The 17893-nt window shown below is 39.4% G+C and overlaps 1 protein-coding gene across 1 annotated transcript in view; it reads right to left on the bottom strand.

Annotated features, from left to right (window-relative positions):
- The window catches only part of DNAH7 (dynein axonemal heavy chain 7), a 4771155-nt gene that overhangs the window by 2113685 nt on the left and 2639577 nt on the right, over positions 1-17893 (bottom strand). The gene's annotated exons all lie outside the window — the stretch shown is intronic.

The raw sequence follows: 17893 nt of genomic DNA, 5'->3' as shown, positions 1-17893 counted from the left end.
TGTTGTCTTGAAATAAGACATACTCATACTTATTCTTCATTTGTGCTATCCCACATGGCATTGCCCCATGTGCAGTAATAAACCTGTATGCAAACTAGTTTTTACTGGGTGCTGACTTGTGCTCAATGGTGTTAGTTAGCTACATTTATGGTTTAAACACTGAATATACTATTTATCCAACACTAGTACTAGTTGATGCATGAAAACAGAAAATCTAAGACTAAACACCGAAATTTAATATATAGATTATAATATGCATTTAAAGTTTCAGACTTCATTTTGTAGTTGGTCTTGTAGATATTACAGAACAAAGAGAAGCTGGTTAAATTGTAATACCCCTTCTTTAAAAATGGATGTCTGATCGACATTATTCTGGTGTCAAGAGATAAAACTCTGACTATGACCTGGGTGACCTGAGTTTAATCAGAGGTTTGAGCACCTATTGGAGATGGCACAGGGAAAGAGGACTGAAGTTGTTTGCTTAACCTCTTCCAGTGGGAAGGTGTGGGGACATGCTTGGGGTATTACTATTCTCAAACCCTGGTGTTGTGTGATATAAGGACCATGACAAGTGGCAATTTCTGCAGCAGGTGGGTGTACAGAAGAGGAAAGAATCACCACATAGGTAGGAACCACTGCATGCCCATCCGGGTGATATTGCCTAGTATGTCAGTGGGGAGGTAGAGCTTAAAGAAGAAAACCCCAGCTTGGTCATAGTATGATAGCATGATGGCCCCTACTTTTCTCTCTCTCCCTCCCCCAGGTTGCAGGGAGAATCAAAACCCATGCACCCATAACGGATCTACTTATCCAAAGGGACTGGACCCATCTGACAAAAGTACATGCCAAGATGCCCCCAAAATGACTGCTAGGAGAAGAATGAATCACAGAAGAAAGCCATGGAAATAAAGTAAGTGGTAAGCTTTACTTTTAACTTTCAATGTACTTTGCTGTATTCTATTTAATATTCAGAACTGTTTTACCTACTGTATTCATTGCAGCAAGTTAGTATTTTCTATTGTATTATTTACGTGCTTTAGGATTAAACACTTTAATAAACTCACCTAAGGTAGTTCCTTCTAAGGAACGCAGAATTACCATAAAATACTGGTTTCTCTCCATTTTACAGTTCTGTGGCAGAGAAGTAGGAGAAGTAAAGAAACTACTGTACCCACATAGTATATACAAGGAAATCAGAATTCTTCAGACAAGAGGCAGAAGCTCTACTATATTTGTTGCTGATACCTTCATAGTTTGAAGCTTCTTTTCTGACTGGGCACAGAATGGTGCTTTATTAAAAGTATTTGCCTATGTCTTTGCTTTCTACTACAGATACCAAAGCTCCACCAATGACTTGCTGGTTAGAATGTTTACAGATGCAAGCTATGATAATCCTTGGCAAGTAATTCTTAAAACAAGTTAAAAAAAAAGAGTAGACATTTTTTGAACTGTTGAATGGTTGAAACAAAGAGTAAGTTAAAGACATTTTTGAGTAGAATGTGGTGTCTTGTTTCAATCAGAATTTTGTTTGAACTAACATCAGTCACTTCTCCAGAATCAGAATTTGTACAGTAACCCTAGGTGTAGTGACCATCAAACAGGACCAGTTACAGTTCAAGATAAATTGGGACAGTCCTGTATGTTACTTATATATAGACACCAAATATAGGAAGTGATTTGCATTCCACACCAGAATAGCATACTGTTGAGAACTATGTGCAACAGCTGCAGGTATATGCACCACCCAGTTCTACAAAAAATTTTAAAAAGCCTATTAAGTGGTGTCAACTCTGACAATTACGTATTAGGTACTATACTAGGAGGCCAAAAGTACCCAAATTAATATGCCCACACACAACTGTGGATGAGTGAGTACAGTTGAGGACATCTGTGGACATATGAACACAGTTGTGTGTGTCTAAGAATGCATGCAGCCATATTATTTAAGGTTGTGTTTCCTCTTTCTGTAGGTATATTGCTTATTTTCTCTTCTACTATACTGCTTGCTTTGGGCATTATCAACCAAAATCTCTGATCTTCAAATTTGTAGTAAATCTGTGGTTGCTGCATCTGAGCCAATTTATAGTTTCTGTCTTCAAGAAACCATTACTTATTGTAGTTGCATTTTTGTCATTTCCACTGACTGTTTGTCTGTAGGAATTCCAAGCTTGAATCCAGTCATAGCTGCAGATTACTTATTGTTTCATTTTTGTCTCACCACTATACTAAGCTGTTGTGGTGGCATCCAAATCAATTCATTTGTACTAAACAGTTGTGGTGGTACTCACTCTAAATCATCTGTATTAACCTTTTGTTGTGGCACCAGAGCCAAATCAGTTGTACTAATCTATTATTGTTGTACCAAGCCAATTTGTTAGTCACCGCTTCATATATCCATTAATTGTTGCTAAACTTTTTTACTGACCTCTATAACCTTCACCTATTGGTACTATATGTATATAATTGTAACACTGATGCTTTGACCCGTTGTTCATCCTAGTGTTCTAGTATAGAGCCCCGTCCTACAAATTCACTTCAGTAACACCCATTAATGCTCCCTGTTTAACCAGACCCTAAATATCATGAAGCCAGAGTTTACCTCATTGTCTGTTACAAGCCTGATAAGAATAGAACGTTGAGATAATGTAAGAACTGCCTAATGCTCACTGACGACTGTTTGGTTCTTCCTGTAGACAATAACATATGTGAGAGATGCAAGTATATACTAACTTTTGAGGCCAATCCCTTCTCAAAGTCTACAGACAATACCCAGCATGCTGTCAGTTCTGACACCCACCTAACACTACCATACCCACCATGTCCTGAGCAAACAAATAAGCTTTCATACTGGGGTAGTAAAATGTCCCTGCCTAAACCTCAAAAGTCTCTTAGATGAAGGCTTGGTACACAGGGCATTCAGGTTCACACTAAAACACAACCACATGGAGAAGTGACAAACAGGCAAGTCAAAGCAAGAAGATTGTTTAATTCATTCAACACTAGTAAACAAAAATCAAGCTCTTTCATCTCGCTTGGGGGACTTCATCAGAATGCCTATAAAGTTCTTCCCCTTCCTTGTATACCATCAGATTCTTCCCCATTAATTAATAAGATAAAATCAAATTAAGAACAATAAATTAAGAATATTCAAAGTGATACACAGTGTGCAAACTCATCCAGTAAATTATTCTTACATCCAAAAAAAGCTTCTTCACATCCATTGCTAATACATACAAATATTATAAGTTCTAAAATATAATCCTATACTCATAAAAAAAATTATCACATCCATCATTTGTGCATTTATATATTGTAAACTTTAAAAAGTATAGAGATATGAAAAGAAGAAAAATATAAAACGCAATCAAAAGCATATTTTTTTTTCCTTCATGATTTAGAGAAGGATCTTTGGAATAAGAGGAGAGGGAGGGAAGGTATAAAAGAATTTCCCTTTCCAAGATATTGATAAGACTTCCAGTTTCCAACCTCTAGGCATGGAGCTGTGGAAAAGAACAGTCTAAACAGCATGTTCAGAGTAGAGGCAAACTACATATGGGGAATACCCCACTAACGGACAAGCTACAGAAAGTTTTCTATGTTTAGCATTCATTTCTGAGGGTCTACCCTGGATCTGCTCAAATAATCCATGACTGTGTTCCTCTCTAAGGGGATGTAAACTGTCCAGAGGAAGAGACTGTTGTACAGCTCTTTCCCATGCTAAAATTGCCAGTCTGCAGAGAAGAAAAGATTGTTTCCTTTCTTATTTGTTGGCATACCACATTACAGTGGTAATTTGTCCCTTTTTGTTTGTTGATGTACCACATTACACTGGCATTGTCCATTAGGATGTGAAGGGCTCTAAGAGACTACATGTAAAGCAAAATTGTAGGACTAGGATCAGTCTTTCATTTCCTTGCCACTTAACCAAGTGCTCCTGTTCTCATTTGATCACACATCCTGGACTCTACTGTTTTTGGAACATACCCATCAGGCCAGGTTTGAAGCATCCATGAAGACTTCCTAAATGGGAGGGAGAACAAGAAAGGGCACTTTGTGATTTAGTGATATCTGTTGATCCACCAAAAAAAGTAATTTTTTATGAAAGGTAAAAGAAGAATTGGGAACTTCAGGGTATGGCAATGTTGTGATCAGATTAATTTGAGGTACCAATAAATCTTTTCCATATGAGGTCTGGCAAAAGGTATAATTTGCATAGTTGAAGTCATGTACTCCAGTGCTTTCAGTATCTATCTTGCAGAGACAAATTCCAGAGAAAGGTGATACTATAAGAAGGAAATTAAAAAGTGCATTTTATTCTGAGGGAGAAACACTGTTATAGAGATAGGGTCTTAGAGGCACTGTAAGAAGAACAAATCCTGAGCTGCTTGAATAACATATTTTTCCAAGTTTAGGGTGAAATCTAGATGAAGGAAGATATTCATGATAAACTTGAGATCTGGAAGAAGTTTTCCCTTTGAAGATGCCAGAAGAAGAAAATTGTCTAGATAAGGGTATATGTTGAGACCCTGGAGCTTGCAGATTGTTAAGACAGGGGTCAGGTATTTTTGTGAACCTTCAGTACTGTAGAAAAAAAACAAATGGTAATGGAGAAAACTGAAAATGAAACTATAAAGCACAAAGTGTTAAGTATTTTCTGTGCTCTAGATAAAATGGAATTTGGAGATAAGCATCCTTGAGGTAGAGGGTCACCAGGAAAACCTGTGAAAGAATTATTGGAAAGAGATTAATGAGTCAACATCTTGAATATTGGTAGAGTTAAAGTGCAAACGACTGATAAATCCAGCATGAGCCTCCCTGTGTCCTCCTTTCTTGGAACCAGAATCCTGTGCAGAATCTATTTTTCTCTTGTTGGGGAACCAATTCTATAGTGCCCAGTTGATACAACTCCTGCAGTATTGGTTAAACCAGATGAGTCTGGTTAGGATTCTAGAATGAGATGGAGGGGGGGTTCCAAATGATTTTGTAATCCTTCTCTATAAGACTGAAAACCAATTTGTTTGAGGTTATCAGTTCCCAACTGTGAAAGTTTGCTTGAAAAAATGAGAGGGGATTGGCTGAGGTGGAGATGGGGTTGGGGGGCTGACAGTCACAAGTTGGATGATTAGTCAGTAAGGGAACCTTTAGGCTCTTTAAAATATGTTTTAGATTTGTCTAGGAATTTCTTTTTGAATATTTATCATTTTGCTGGGAATGTTAGTACTTATGAAAAAGTAGTCCTGCTTTAGAATTGCAATTCTTTTGGAATGTAGGCATCAGTGAAAAAAAGATTCTTCATTATTTTACCTCTTTTTTTTATCTCAGCAGCTGGACCAAATAGATTATCACTGCCAAGGGTACACCTAACGACTTAGCCTTAATATCATCTGGCAGAGACTGTAGATATAACCAAGAATACCTCCTTAGAACAGAACTAGTAGCTGCAGCCCTGGGCAAAGCACCAGCTTTATCATAGAGGTGCAGTGGTGCAGCGGTTAATGTTGTCACCTCACAGCAAGAGATTCTCCAGTTTGATTCTCGGCTGGGGTGTTTGTTGTTTTGTGCCTTCTGTGTAGAGACTGCATGTCCTCTCGGCATTCGTGTAGGTTTCCTCCGAGTGCTTTTGTTTCCTCCCACATTCCAAAGACATGTGTCTTGAGCATTTCTCTCTGGCCCTTTGCTGAAAATGGCCTCTGTCCCAGTTGGACTTTCCCAGTAAACAAATGTTAAATAAATAAATAAAACTACATTTAAAATAATGTTTTACTATTTGAGTAAGGACCAAAGGGAATATTTACTGTCTGAATCAGGAAAATCAGAGATTAATTTATTCATGCTGTTTAAAAGTGATAATAGGTACCCAGGCCTGTGAGTCTGATAGTTAATGGTACGGAAAGTAAGTGTAGCATATGTGTACACCTTCTTTCCATAGTTGTTCAGAGCCCTACTATCCTTGTCATTAGGCAAGGCATTAGTAGAAAGAAAAAGTTTGTATACTTTGTCAGACTCAACACATATGGCAGTTGGATCTGAACAGGGATTTTTATACAAAAACTTGTGGCTATCAGATACTTTACAAAACCTGTCCTTTTTTTTTTGGGTGGGGGGACTGGTGGTTGTGACTCCAGGTTAAGGCTAGCTGTCGAGCAAGTGTCATAAAGGGCCACCAGCATAGGAGGGATAATTGAGAGCTTAGGAACACCCATGTTTAGCAAGTGATAATATCTGTTTGCATGTCAGATGCTTGCCTTCCAACTGAAAATGCCGCATTATCTTTAAGATAGTATCTAAGGGAAATAAGGGGAGAGGAGTATCCTCATATTCAAATCCCATAAGGGAATGGATTTGAGAGGAATAAGTAAAAGATTCCACTTCAGACTCAATCTTCTTCCTTAGAAGTGTCTCTAAGGATAAACAAGGAAGGAGAAAAAATGAAGAGGTTTTATGAACACACAAACCTTAAAAAGGCATTGAGAAAAGTCATATCATTCCTTCTGTGGGTCAAACAGAGAAGAAACAGCAGCAGAATGGGAGGTCTGCTTGGTCTTTTGATTCTTCTTTTTGGAAGCATCAGCAGAAATTAAATGAGGAGGTTCAGACCCTTGACATAACTCAGTAAGAGTATTTTTCCATTGTCAGCCTCTGATAGGGTTGCAATAGTGGGAGCAGCAGCAGCAAAAGAAATTGGGCAGTCTGAGGGCTCATCACGCACAACAGAGACATGTTGAGTTAGACAGACAGCTGTAACTTCAGTAGACTTTAGAGTTCATTAGCTTTTTTTTTTTTTTTTTTTTTGCAGCTGTTGAGGGTTGTCCAATAGGGAGGATTCAGAGATCATCCTACAATAGTATGTTTTCAGTCTTTGATTTTTCAAATTAATTTTAAGACAGGCTAAACATCCCACTGTGGTCTTAGACACAAAGGTTTTACAGATAGAACACTCCCTGATGTGATTAGGATTAAGGCAAAACAGACATTTAGTATGCTGGTCTCTAAGAAATTTGCATATTGCAGTCACATTTTCCTCCCTTAGCTGACAAGAACAAGGAGAATATTTATGTCAAGATTTAAACAAAAGCAGGAATTTTCCTTAATGAAAATTATCTGCCCAAAAGCGATAGAACTGGCACAGGCCGTATGGCTGATAGACCAAAATAGTAGACAGTCTTTCTTCATTAGCTGGTGACAAGAAAGTTCTGAAGAACTTTACATCCATACCTCTCTTATGTTATGTATTAGCACACATTCATATATGTCTGGGTCATGAGGTGGATATACAGCGTGTGAGGAAAGCACCCAAGCTTGGGTATACTGGCTAGACATATGGCAGTACTGCAACAGTGATCAAATGAAGGACATCATTAGGTACAGCTATAGGCTGTTTCATTGCCTAACTAGAATGTATCAAACATGATTAGTAGTGGAACCAAGTGCAGTAAACAAATACATGTAAAGCAGATACACCTAGATATTGCAGAACAGACTGCAGCTCATAACAATAATTAGTAGGAGTTATATAGACTATGCAGGAAAAAAAATAAGAAAGACTGCTGGTGTAGTAGTAGTTCAACTACGTAACATACAATTGTGTAAGTAAACTTACGACAATAGATGTTCTAATAGATCACTCTTTCAGATGTCCATCTATTTGAGTGATATTCTGCCAAGGATATGACCAGCCAGCTAACTGCCAGAAGCTCAAAAAGTGGTTTATATAAAAGACACATATAGCACCCAAAGCTTCAATGTTTTCTTGCCACAAGAAAGGAGGCAATAGCATTGAAAGGAAAAAAATTCTAGAAAATGTATAACAAGAGTCATTTTTTTAATTATAGTAAAAGGGTATATATAACCACACCCTAACAGTACAAAGCAACAATCACAGAAGAGGGCGGGGACTGCTACTTCAACAGTGATCTATTTTAACATTTATTGCTATGGTAGGTTTACTTACATAACTATACTATGTTCAACATTAGATCACTGCTACAGTAACCCAAGTTATTTGGGTAGCCTAATATAGTTTAGAAACAAAAGGGGAGGAAGAGGAAGAAGAAGAAATTAAGAAAGTAGGAGCCCCTGGAGAATGGTCCTAGCAAAGCCTAATCTGGACCAGGAAAAGGATTCCAGTTTGTAATGCTCTGTAAAAGTATGTACAGAGGACCAAGTTGCTGCAACTACAATACTTTTAGAGTCCACCACTTTCCAAAGCCACCAAAAAAGCCAAAGCCTTAGTGGAATGAAATGGGTCCTAACTGTGCCTGAAAGTGGCTTGATATGGTGAGAATAGCAAAATGAAACAGTGTGAGACAACCATCTAGAAAGTGCCAGCTTTGACAATGTTGTGCTTTTTTCTTACCTACATAGCAAACAAACAGCTCATCAGCTTTCTTGAAGAATCAAGTTTTGTCTAGGTAGTACATGAGATGTCTGTGGACATCTTGAGTATGAAGATTTTTTTCTGCCTTGTATTTACGCTAGGAAAAAAAGATAGGGAGATCAATGGACTAGCTCACGGTGAACTCTGAGACCAATTTAGACATAAAAAAGGATTAGAACTCCCCATCCTTGTGGAAAATTAGGTAGGGTTGGCTCATTGTAACTCAGATATTCTTCTAGCAATGAGTAAAATAGTCTTCCATACTAAGAAACTCAAACCAGCCTAATGAGATGATTCAAATGGAAAAACAGTAAGTTTTTCAAACACAAAGCAATTATTCCTACTTGAGCCACCTGTTTTGTAGAACGGTGCATATGTAAAACCCTTTTCAAAATCTGCTTGACTTGAAGACAGGTAGAAGGAGGCCCAAGGGCAGACGAGCTGAAATAGCCGACAAATTAACCTTGATAGAGGAGTATGAAAGGCCAGAGGACAGTAACTCACACAAATAATCAAGAACCAGAGGCATTTAGGCCTTAAAAGGGTCCTGGTTATTGGGGTCTATGTCTGCTTACCAAATGAAAGTAACATCAAACTGCAGAACAACAAAATTACAACATTGAACTGTAAAACCCTCGAAAACCCAACAAGTGCAAAAAGATAAACATTGAATGGCCATAGTCGGCCAACACTGCACACATAACCAACCTAGGCAGGGGGGTGTACCTTACCCCACACCCTCCTGACTATATATACCGACTCTGGGATCGCACTACAGTGAGGACTTTAAAAGGTTTCCCTTCACTTAGCTTATGTATTGCTTTACTTCCTGGTTGTTGGACAACTATGGCCATTCACTGAATTTATTTTCACAATTGTTGGTGTTCAATACTTTTCTGGTTTGCTGTTTTATGTTTGTTCTTTCGTGGCTTGATGTTTTTAAAATTCGGTAGCTGAACATAGACCCGTTCTTGGAATGGCACCATCTAGAAAATCTTTTCCACTTACACATATATGATTTCCTAGTATCAGGTTTTTAGACTTTTTGAACTTCCTCAGAAAAAAATGTGCCTGAAAGTTATCAAAATTTTATCATCCAAGCAGTCAGTTGAAGAACTTCCAGGCTGAAGTGTATCAAGGAACCTCTGTCTTGTGTGAATAAATTCAGTCTGGGAAGAAGCCTGTAGTAACTGCCCTTGGCTAGTTTCAAAAGAGGGTGTAGATCAATATGTATGTACACCTTTAAGAAGCTTTGTAGGGGCTTGCACAAGTGTATAAATACTGAGCACATGCAAGCCTGACTGCCATTTTGTAGTAAGCTGTTGAGATGTAAGCATACATGTCTGTGTAGTCTGTCAGTTAATCAGTTCATTTATATTTTGTACTGCTACTATCCATCCTGATGTGTTTCTACATAATAAAGCAGATAAACAAACCACCAGCCTGTTCATCTTTACTTGTGAAGCAAGACGAGTGACAGAGGGATAAAAAAGAAGTTATGTCTTACCATAATGTTCCATCTGAGTTGTTGATCTTCTTCCAGTCATTACTGATGGGTTCGGTTCAGAGCCCTTGGAACCGAGTCGGCCTTATACCAAGCTTGCGTACACCAAAAACTCTCGAGCTAAGCTGCTACCAACAATGCCCTTCTCTCATTTACCTCAGATCGAGTTTGCATGCAACATACAGAAGAAACAAAAAGGCAGAGGCCATCCCTGGGCAGAAACCCTGAAACACCCCAAGGACCCAGAAGATCTGCCAGGAGCCTTTGGTGGGGGACGGTGGGAGGGTGTGATGACTGGAAGAAGATCAACAACTCAGATGGAATGTTATGGTAAGACATAACTTCTTTATCTGAAGTTGTTAATCTTCTTCCTATTCATCACTTGATGGGTCAAAGTCCCCAGCTACTTGGAGAACCTTGGTGGCCCTTATGGAAGAACATTCCTGAGAACCATTGAGCCGAAGGCCGCTCTTCCCCTGGAGACCAGATCTAATCTGTAATGCTTGATGAAGGTATGGGGTTTAGCCCAAATGGCTGCTGCATAGATGTCATCCATGGAAGCCCTGGAGTGGAAGGCAACAGAAGCTGCGATAGCCCTAGTTCAGTGAGCTTTAATTAGAGCAGGCTTAGATTTATTTGTAAGAGAATATGAGAAGGTAATGCAATCTCCAAGCTATTTTGATAAAGTAACTTTTGATACAGCACACCCCCTTCTAGAGCCAGAAAATGAAATGAAAAGTTGGTCCAACTTGCAAAAGGACTTAGTTCTGTCCATGTAGAAACGTAGTTGTCTATGAACGTCCAATGAATGCAGGCAGTATTCTCCCTTGTTTGAATAGTTTGGAAAAAATACAGGGAGCTCAATGGACTGGTTAATAGAGAAGTTGGAAACCACCTTGGGGAGAAAGGATGGATTAATCCAAAGTGATACTCTGTCCTTATGGAAGATCAGGTACGGGCTCTTGATGCATAATGCTTCTAACTCAGATATGCATCTGGCTGATATAACTGCCACCAAAAACAAAGATTTCCATGACAGGAATTGTAGATCACATGTAGCAGCGGGCTCAATGAGGGGTAGACAGAGAGACTGGAGAATCCGGGAGAGATTCCATGCCTCCACAGGCTGCCTGATAGGAGGTCTGCTATGGAAAATTCCCTTGAGAAAAGTCTTGCAAAGTCGGATTGAAATCAGAGGGATTCCATCTGAGCCATTATGGAAATTGGAAATAGCTGCTACATGGACTCGAATGGTGGAAGCTGATGCTCCATTGTCAAACAACTCAGAAAGATAATGAAGAATAGCAGCTGTAGGAGTTGAAAAAGGATCTAGCATCCGATTATGTGACCAGATAGTGAATCTTTTCCATTTGTCTCTGTAAAGTTTTTTGGTGGATGGTTTATGGGAGGCCAGAATAATATCTCGGACAGATGAGGAGAGGGCTTCCTGCCTGGCAACTAACGGAAGTGGAGAAGCCAAGATGTCAGCTTGAGAGTGGATAGATTTGGGGGGAGTCAGCCCTTGTGGGTGAGATATTAGGTTCTGACGAGTGTCCAGGATCCAAGGAGGCTGTAACAGAAGGTCAAATTTGACGAGGCCAGAAAGGGGCAATGAGGATTACTTTGCAACTCAACTGAATAGCTTTCCTTAGAAAAAGGGGTATCAGAGGTAATGGAGGATAAGCATAGACAAGACCCTTGGGCCAATCGTGAGTCAAAGCGTCTCTCTGTGACTCCCCGTGAAGGGGAAAGAGAGCAAAGTAGCTGCTGCATTTGCTGTTTGAGGGGGAAGCATGGCTGGCCCAAATGGCTGAAAATTTCTTCCGTCACACTTGGATTGAGTGACCACTCGTGGGGACAGTGAATGCATCTGCTCAACCTGTCCACAATCACGTTGGAGCTCCCCGGGATATGTGTTGCAATTAAAAAGCAGTTGGAAGCTATCGCCCAATGCCAAATTCTCATGGTCTCGCAACACAGGGGATAGGATTTGGTCCCTCCCTGTTTATGTACCAGATGACAGACATGTTGTCTGACTAGATAGCAATCATTCCTGACGGAAGGAGTGGATGGAATGCTTGCAACGCTAACAGCACCACTCAACTCCAGGACATTGATATGCAAGTTGACCTCTAGACTGGACCACGTGCCTTGGACTGTCTTTCCCTGAAGTGGCCCCCCCACCCTATCAGGGAAGCATCCGTGGTCACCGTGGTGCCGGGTTGGGGAGCCTGGAAGGGGTGAGACCAATGATTTTCATCTGTACAAATCCACAAGAGATCTTGTTTGCATGAGTTAGTGATGAGGATCTGTGAGCTCAGGGGATGAAGACTGGATATCCACTGGGACAGAAGGAGCCACTTTAGTAGTCTCATATATAATCTGGCTAGGGGAACAATTGGGATGGCTGCTGCCATAGACCCCAGAGCCTGTAGAACTTCCCTTGCAGACACCTTCCTTCGACAGAGTATCACTTGTACTTGTGCCCTTAATCTCTGAAGTCTGTGAGGTGGAAGACAGACTAGGCTTGAGTGTTGACTACTGTCCCTATAAATTCCAATTGCTGTGTGGGATGAAGGTTGGATTTTTCACAGAATATGGAGATGCCTAGCAACTAGTGCTAGAGTGTAGTGGAGTACCCTGACCAGTAGGCGCTTGGTGGGGGTGGAGAGGAGCCAATCATCTAGATACGGAAATACCTGGAATCCCTGAAGTCTCAGATGAGCTGTCACCACTGCTAGGCATTTCGTGAACACTCTGGGGGCCATCGAGAGACTCAATGGCAGGGCTCTGAATTGGTAATGACTGGCTCCCAGCCAGAAGCGAAGGAGACTCCTGGAGCGTTTGTCCATTTTGATGTGGTAATATGCATCCTGGAGGTCTATTGAGCACATCCACACACCCGCTAGAAGAAATGAGAGAATGGATTGAATTGTGACCATGCGGAACTTGGTCTGAACTACTGACAATAGTGGTTCTCCCCTACCAATACAGGGCAACCCTACAGCTGTAAAAGACAAATCTATTTCCTGATTCCTGATGGGTGCAGTTGCTATATCAAAGGGACTGAGGGGAAAACATTGAGCAGTCTGAGGAAGACTCCCTGATAACTATCTTCTTCTCGAGGATGGGGAAAGGAAGAGCCAAGGAAAGTGGTAACTGCTCCGCAGGTCAAGACATGAAGGAAGGCTCTATGCTGGGATCGGAACCTGAAGGAGTTGATAAATCTCAACACAAAACAGGTTCTGAGGTTAAAAAAAACATACTGAAATTCACCAAAATCACAAAATCATGGCCCCCAACACAAAAAATACTAATATAATATGTGTGCAAAAGTTAAAAAACACAGATTAAAACACAAATAGTTCAGTCAAGCATTCACTGAGGTAAAATTCCACATCATGATGAAACAGTCCACAAAAGTAAGTTTCCTAACCAAAAACATGCAACTTTCATAGAAAGAAAACCGCAAGTTTTTCACAGAATAATAAATTAGTGGAATGTCTTCCCCAGCAGGGAACTTTTCTGCCCAGCCTTGAAGAATCGCTAGACAACTATCAGTTCTATGAAGCTCAAAGGAGTGCAATTCAGTGGCAAGAAAGTTCTGAAGCTTTTGGCATTTTAACTGCATTTTATATGTTGTTCTGCTCAAACATTAGGCAGGCAGTTGGAGTGCACAGAAGTTGCCCTTAGCTTTGAAAAGCTGGTTGTTTGGTCATATTCTTGGCAGGATATAGTCCAAGTATCTTTTGACAGCTACAACAGTAATCTAATGCTGAATATCAATAGTTACTACATATTTCCAGTCCTATGGTCTTCCACAAGCGATAAACAGTGACATAAGCACGTATATATATATATATATATATATATATATACACACACACACACACACACACACACACACACACACACACACACACACACACAGTCTCTCTCTCTCTTACAATGTAGACTTTGCAGTAATTGTGAACAGGTTGTCAGATAGCCTCAATATTCCAACACTCTAACAGATATGCATGCCTAAACCAAACTGAGGTTTCCTACATCATGCATAAATACAGCTGGGGCATAATACATTCATGTATTATTGAATTAACTGTTACCTGCAACTGTGATGGTAGGTGGATGTTGAAGGGAATGAAGATTTAGTGGTGGAATAGTAAACTTTTAGGGGCAGCAGGCGGTATGTTATGTGGACAGCTGGTGGCCAGTCAAGTTAATACATAACAAGGCTAGTCCAGTCCTATAGTTTTTCTGATTCGTTAGTAAACAGCCTGTGAATAGTGATAATTGAAAATGATTGTCTAAACAAGGTAAACAGCATAATAAAGATGAGAACTGTTTAACTGTTATATGTCTTTTTAGTCAGATAACTAGAAGTCAGTTTTGAGGGGTGCTCCATTTTGCAAAGCAGGGAGACTGTTGTAACCACCTTCTGACACTAATGCAAACAGCTGCTTAGTAAAACGACCTGGGCACATACCTATCAACTTCTTAATGCAAGACTTATGGACAAAACCCAAACCGATAGGTGGACAAAGGCCCCAAAATAGGGACAGATAATAAATATTGCTCCTATAAACTTAGTAAGTTGCTGTATTAACAGTATGTGTTGGCATACATTTTTTTTTAATATGACATCAGAAACTAAAATATATGTCATTATTTAGTAACTTCAGGACTCAGTGATTTTCCAGAAAACCATACACTTTATGAGGAACAGACTAGAAATATAGGCAAATATCTGGACAGTCTGCGAAAATCTGTACATTTGACATGTATGCCTGGACAGTAGCATAACAAGGAAGAATCAGTTTACATTACATTGAAATTCAAGAAGTGCTTGCTTTTGTTTAGTTTTCTGTTTTATGAATAATCTAAATAATTTAAATAATGACTACATGGATCATATGATCATTAATCTAAAAGCAGCCTTCAAGAATTGAAAGCACAAATAAGGCAACTTAAAAAGAACTCCAAAACAGGTAAAATCCAGCACAGAGAAGAAAGGTGTAGTTTTGTAACAAAATCTAGACACTGGCAGCGTAACTAGAAGTCAGCTGTGAGGGGTTGTAAGGAGGGAGACAATCTTCAATGATTGGCCTATACAGGTGGATTGGGGGGATGCTACAGCTCCCCCATTAGTGCTTACATTAAGAAGTAATCAGCCAACAAATCATAACATAGTTTTGAATCAAGGTTTTCCATATTACAGTTTGGCCTGTAAATTGCACTTTAGTGGCACACTTTAATTCCCAAAGGACAGATAATTTTTTTCTTAGCTGCTGGGGCAGGCAGACTCTCACTCTGTACTATACTGCACTGAAATTCAAGAGGTGCTTGTTTTTATTTGATTTTCCCTTTTAGGAACAATCTGTAGTTGTACTTAAGCAACAAATGTTAGTCCCCATAACACAGAAAGAGGATTTTTTTCCTAAGTTGCTAGGGTGAGCAAATTTTCACTTCATACCATCTGGGACTGTGAGGAGAGGTGTCTATCCAAGAGAATTGTCTTCATTGTGTATATTAAAAGCAAAAGATTGCAAAATTAAACAGTTATCACAACTAGTCCCTTTATATTTAAATAAATAACTTTATATGTAACCAGAAAAAAAAACATATATTAGGCAAACTTGACAACATCCTTTACCAGGTGCATCTTTCAACACCTCTTTAATAGTTAAACATAGCATAGGTTACATAATTGCCATATATAAAAACTTTGCGTACACTCCATTCTGTCTAATCATCCTGCTACATAAACATAAGTTAAATAACTAGAATATGCATATAGCTTGGGTTCTACCTTGCTACCATAGCTTGATCACTAATTCTTTGACACAACTAATTTTGAAAACATTATTTCAAGTAAGAGCAATCTATCTGAATATCACACCTAAGATTAAATAACAATCTATGTATTCAATTGCTTACTAACTAGGCAGCATCCTTAATATCCATGAACATGACTTCATTCACATTTTACAGTAGACACTTCTGCAGTCATTCATCCTAAGCATTAGCTCCACACATCACTTACAAACTCAAACATTACACTTAACATCCACATTTCGTTCTTTCAATGATGCATCAGTCAAGTCCATAGCACTCCACTGCTTCTTCCAAATTACTAATGAAGTCATCCAATCAGAACACTAACAGTGCAAAATTAATCCATCTAAACTATATTCCAGGGAAACAATATGTGCCTACCACATTATAACTGCATAATCATGTGACCCCCACACTCTAACTTTGAGAATGCAAAGTGCAAGGACTGCAACTAGCTTGAAAAATAATTACACGTTAACAATTCAAATGTGTGTATCAATTTTATCATGCCATCAAATCATCCAGATTCAAACTCAGACATTAACATCAATAATTTTATAGGGCACCCTCACATAAAGCAGGTCAGTCAAGAAAAATGAACTCAAAAAGTAGGAAATAAATCTGTCCATTTAGTGCTATCCATAAACATTTATGCTATTTCTAGCTTGCCTACAGAAATGAATAATCCAAACATAAATTTCAATCTTTGCTTAGGCAGTCAGATTACATCAAACAGGGAGACCCTAAACCCTTTCAGTCAATCATTTGCAGTGCAGTGGTGCAGCGTGGTTAGTGTTGTGACCTCACAGCAAGAGGTTCTCCAGTTCGATTCTTGGCTGGGGTGTCTTCTGTGCAAAGTCTGCATGTCCTCCCTGCATTTGTGTGGGTTTCCTCCGGGTGCTCCGGTTTCCTCACACATTCCAAAGACATGCGTCTGGATCATTTCTTCCCAGGCCTCTGCTGAAAATGGGCTCTGTCCCAATCGGACTTTCCCCTGTAAACAAATGTTAAAATAAATAAATTTGTGCTATATTTACCCTGCCAATTATCAATTATAAAGTGACATTGCTTTTTCCACAGAATTAAGCTGAACACATCAATCTTGTTTAAGCAAATTCATACCTACCATGTATTTACATAGACATCCGTGGTGGTGCAGCGGTAGCGTTGCCTCACAGCAAGAGGTTCTCCCGTTCGATTCTCAGCTGGAGTGCGGGGAGTGCCTTCTGTGTTGAGTCTGCATGTCCTCCCTGCAGTTGGGTGGGCATTCGAAAGACATGTGTAAATGTGCGTGCCTTCAATGAAGGTTGAACGTTGAGCTGGCACCTCGGCGTTCGTCAAAATCTACTGCCAATCATTAGCGGACCGGAGTTCCGCTGTGGCGACCCCTAACCGGGAAAAGCCGAAAGACAACAACCAAAATGAAAAAAAAAGATGCTGTCATAAATGGCTCTGTGGAAGAAATAACTAAATCAAGTTGAATAACCCTCTGCTCTGCTGAGTCAAATAAATGACCTACTTGAGATGGTATACTGCCAACATGTCTGCTCACTAGTAATATATATAAAAAATAAATAAATACTGCCAATGTTCAGACTCTGTTAGACAAACTACATCTTTCTACATCTTTCTTTTCTGTGTTGGATTTTACCTATCCGAGTTCTTTTTAAGCTGCCTTATTTGTATTTCACCTCTTGAAGAATGCTTTTAAATGAATGATTGTGATGAGTATATTCATTATTTAAATTACCCACAGCTAATAGTGATTTTTAGTTGTTTGAAGAAAGATGTTTGTACACTAAATTAGTAAGATGAAAGAAAATAGTGAGCCACTAATGTGCTGGGTAATTGGTATTAAATATTATCAACAGCAACAGAGAACCATGTCAGATGCACAAACAGTACTGCAGAAGAGTGCGATTCCAGCTAGATTGTAAGTCATAAATGACTGTGCAATAATTCCTATAAACCACAATTCAGCAACAAAACAACACACCAAAATGTTTTCATGTGGGGGGCAAAACTTCCATTCTCTCATGCAAGAGAGGCCTGCTGCATATGCTATATCATTCTAATTACTTGTGCATGCATATCAACATCTCAGGGAAAACAATTCCACAAGATGTAGCAAATTTGCACCTCAGTCAGTAGAACATGACATCACACACTATCACAAC

This window comes from Protopterus annectens, chromosome 6.part0, assembly GCF_019279795.1.
Source record: "Protopterus annectens isolate FY-2018-M chromosome 6.part0, PAN1.0, whole genome shotgun sequence".
Classification (NCBI taxonomy): domain Eukaryota; kingdom Metazoa; phylum Chordata; order Ceratodontiformes; family Protopteridae; genus Protopterus; species Protopterus annectens.
Note: the sequence above shows the minus strand (reverse complement) of the source record. Positions and strands in the feature narration are given on the sequence as shown.